This window comes from Pan troglodytes, chromosome 20 (genome assembly GCF_028858775.2).
Source record: "Pan troglodytes isolate AG18354 chromosome 20, NHGRI_mPanTro3-v2.0_pri, whole genome shotgun sequence".
NCBI classification, from domain to species: Eukaryota; Metazoa; Chordata; class Mammalia; order Primates; family Hominidae; genus Pan; species Pan troglodytes.
In genome coordinates this window covers 12,368,421-12,372,914 of record NC_072418.2, presented here as the reverse complement: position 1 = coordinate 12,372,914, position 4,494 = coordinate 12,368,421, and positions in this window count along the sequence as shown.

The following is a 4,494-nucleotide window of genomic DNA, read 5'->3' as shown; positions in this document are numbered from 1 at the left end:
TTAATGTGGTATTTGTATTTATTGCTTTTCCAATGTTACATCAACCTTGTATTCCTGGATAAGCTCGACTGTGACATAATGGATCACTTAAAAATACTTCATGACCTTTACTAATATGTTATGGAGCTATGTTTGAATAACATTGTGATTTTTTAAAAATTGTCCCTTAATGATATTTGTATATAATGACTGTCATATACTGTAGTGGGGCATGTTCCTACTATTTCTAAATTCTTAATCTATAAGAGTCATCTAGGTTGGGAATAGTGGCTCAGGCCTGTAATCCCAGCACTTTTGGAGGCTGAGGCAAAAAGATCCCTTGAGCCAAGGAGTTCAAACCAGCCTGGGCAACATAGCGAGACCACATCTCTATTTAAAAATACTACAAGATATTTTCATTTTTTTGGTTTGTTTCTTTGTTTTTGAGTTGGTGTTTCACTCATTGCCCAGGCTGGAGTGCAATGGTGCGATCTCAACTTACTGCAAATTCCACCTCCTGGGTTCCAGTGGTTCTCCTGCCTCAGCCTCCCGAGTAGCTGGGATTACATGCAGCCTCCACCTTGCCTGGCTGATTTTTGTATTTTTAGTAGAGACGGTTTCATCAAGTTGGCCAGGCTGGTCTCAAACTCCTGACCTCAGGTGATCTGCATGCCTCATACTCCCAAAGTACTGGGATTACAGGCGCAAGCCACCGTGCCCGGCCAATACTGCAAAATATTTTTAAAAGTTAAAATTATCTCTTCTGGCTGGTCATAGTGGCTCACACTTTTAATCCCAGCACACTGGGAAGTTCAGTCAGAAGGATTCCTTGAGGCCAGGAGTTCAAGATCAGTGTGGGCAACACAGACCCCATATCTCCAAAAAAATAAAAATAAATAAATAAAACAGTTATCAGGCTGGGAGTGGTGGCTCATGCCTGTAATCCCACCACTTTGGGAGGCTGAGGCAGGCAGATCACGAGGTCAAGAGATCAAGACCATCCTGGCCAACATGTTGAAACCCCGTCTTTACTAAAAATACAAAAATTAGCTGGGCATGGTGTTGTGCCCCTGTAATCCCAGCTACTCAGGAGGCTGAGGCAGGAGAATCTCTTGAACCCCTGAAGTGGAGGTTTCAATGAGCCTAGATCACACCACTGCACTCCAGCCTGACGACAGAGCGAGAATCTGTCTCAAAAAAAAAAAAAAAAAAGACAACTAGGTCGGGCACGGTGCTTCACGCCTTTAATCACAGCACTTTGGGAGGTCAAGGCAGGGGGTCACCTGAGGTCAGGAGGTCGAGACCAGCCTGGCCAATGCGGTGAAACTTTTGTCTCTACTAAAAATTCAAAAAATAAGATTAGCCAGGTGAGTTGGTGGGCGCCTGTAATCCCAGCCGCTTGGGAGGCTGAGGCAGGAGAATTGCTTGAATCTGGGAGGCGAAGGTTGCAGTGAGTTGAGTTCTTGCCACTGCACTCCAGCCTGGGTGACAAGAGCAAAACTCCATCTCATAAAAAAAAAAAAAAAAGACAACTAAGGCTTGCATAAGTATTTTGAGAATATTCTTCTAGGCATGTTTTTATTTCCAAATGTGTAGCAAAAATTTATACTTCTTATATTTTTCATTTTTGCTGGTTGTATAACTTCAGTCTCCTTTTGCATTTTGGAATAACTTATTAATTGTGCATTCTTTCCCTTTTCTTGTGTTAATCTTGGTAGAGAGTACCCAGGTTTATGAATTCTTTCAGATATTTGGCTTGAAAAATCTACACTATTTCTTGCATGTTTTCTGTTCCACTAATTCTGTTAGATATTTATATAGTTACATCAGCTTGATTTTCCTCTACTTCTTAGTCTTTCTGTATGCTTTTTTTAAAAAATGTGTCTTTTTATACATACTTTAGCTGGAGTTTTAAAAAATCTGTATACCGCTGGGCATAGTGGCTGATGCCTGTAATCACAGCACTTTGGGAGGCCAAGGCAGGTGGATCACCTGAGGTCAGGAGTTCGAGACCAGCCTGACCAACACTGAGAAACCCCATCTCTACTAAAAATACAAAATTAGCTGTGCCTAGTGGTGTATGCCTGTAATGCCAGCTACTCGGGAGGCTGAGGCAGGAGAATCATTTGAACCCGGGAGGCAGAGGTTGCAGTGAGCCAAGATCACGCCATTGCACTGCAGCCTGAGCAACAAGAGTGAAACTCTGTCACAAAAAAAAAAAGAAAAAAGAATACTTGAATAATACCAATTAACAATCCTTTTATGTTGCACATTTAGTGCCTGACATTTAATTAGTAATAATTTGGATTAATTTCTAGCATCTAATTTTTTCTGTTTGTTTCATTGTGTTCCCCTCTTTGTACTGATGTGTATTGATCATACCTTTAATTTATTTTATTCTTGATGTTTGAAATTTGTATGTTACTTTTCGTTGTTACCATAAATAACAATTTTAAATATAAGTCTTCCTTAATACCTTTTCTTTCTAACTAAGTGCACTACACTGTTTGAATAAAGTGATTCCCATATACACTTACTACACTTGGAGAGAGACCCAGAAGGAAGTGCATTGTCACACAAGCTATTAGACAGATCTGGTGGCAGAAAGAATAGGCTCCTTGACAGAGGCCCAGTGACACCCTGTGGTAGATTACAGATGTCTTGAGATTACTCTCTGAAGGTGCAATCTCTCTCCTTTCCTTTTTATGTGAGCCAGTCCTTGCTTTGACCAGTAGAAACCAGCACAACTTTGGTTTGCAAGTCCATCCTCAAGAGGCTTCTGCTAATTAAGTAGCTGCTGTTTTCAGCTAGTAATTTTTGTGGCTGTTTATTACACAGTAAAGGCCAACTGATACACATACCCCTTTGCCCACAAGCCAATAAACTGTGGTTCTTCAGGACCCATTGGGAAATCCTCCAGAACCAGGCCCACTCGTGTTAGCAGTAAAGAATTCTGGGCCAGGCACAGTGGCTCATGCCTTTAAACCCAGCACTTTGGGAGGCTGAGATGGTTGGATCACGAGGCCAAGAGATTGAGACCATTTTGGGCAACATGGTGAACCCCCATCTCTACTAAAAATAAAAAAATTAGCTGGGTGTGGTGGCACTCACCTGTAGTCCCAGCTACTTGGGGGCTGAGATGGGAGAATCACTTCAACCTGGGAGGTGGAGGTTACAGTGAGCTGATATTGCGCCACGGCACTCCAGCCTGGTGACAGAGTGAGACTCTGTCTCAAAAAAAAAAAAAAAAATGCTGTCAATGTTCACAGAGAGACTGGGCATCTCCCACTATGAGCTGCAATGAGAAAATCAAGATTTGAATTCATATTCCTCTGCTTAGGGACTCAGGAGGCCGGAAGTCAGCAGGACTGAAGGCCCAAAGAAATAGTTGATGTTATGAGCTGCAAGCAAGTTGCCAGGTGATATGGTTTGGCTGTGTCCCCACCCAAATGTCATCTTGAATTGTAGCTCCCATAATCCCCATGGTGTCGAGGGAGAGACCAGGTGGGAGGTAATAGAATCATGGGGGTGGGTTTCCCCGTGCTGTTCAAGTAATTCTCATGCCTCAGTCGGCCAAGTAGCTGGGATAATAGGTGTGTGCTGTTTTTGTGACAGTGAGTAAATCTCATGAGGTCTGTCAGTTTTATAGGCAGCTGTTCCCCTGGACAGGCTCTCTTGCCTTCTGCCATGTAAGATGTGCCTTTGCTCCTCCTTCACCTTCTGTCATGATTTTGAGGCCTCCCCAGCCATGTGGAACTGTGAGTCCATTAAACCTCTTTTTCTTCATAAATTACCCAGTCTCGGCCGGGCACGGTGGCTCACACTGTAACAACAACAAGGAACACAGCACCTAAACTCACACTTTTTTATTTTGTTAGAGAAGGTATCTCACTCCATTGCCCAGGCTGTTCTCAAACTCCTGAGCTAGAGTAATCCTCTCTTCTGGGCCTCCCAAAGTGCTGGGATTACAAGCATGAGCCACCATGCCCAGCCAGACATCTTTACATGACATTTTCAAGGTCCAATTGGTCCTAATTCTCCATAAATACTTTCAGAGTATTAACAATGAAGCAAATCTTGCTAAATCTTTTTATGATGCAGTACAAGATGTATATATGTATCGTTTTTATCACTGATAAAAGCAGTACAGTCATTAAAAACTACAGAATTATATTGGTAATGAATATTGGTACAAATGCACTAAGTAAGCCAGGTATGGTGGTTCACATGCCTGTAATCCCAGCACTTTGGGAGGCTGAGGCAGGTGGATCACAAGGTCAGATCGAGATGATCCTGGCTAAAACGGTGAAACCTTGTATCTACTAAAACTAAAAAAATATAGCTGGGCGTGGTGGCATGTGCATGTATTCCTAGCTACTCGGGAGGCTGAGGCAGGAGGTTACAGTGAACCGAGATCACACCACTGCACTCCAGCCTGGGAGACAGAGTAAGACTGTCTTAAAAAACAAACAAACAAAAAAATGTGCTAAGTATAATAGTAGCAACTGGGCAAAG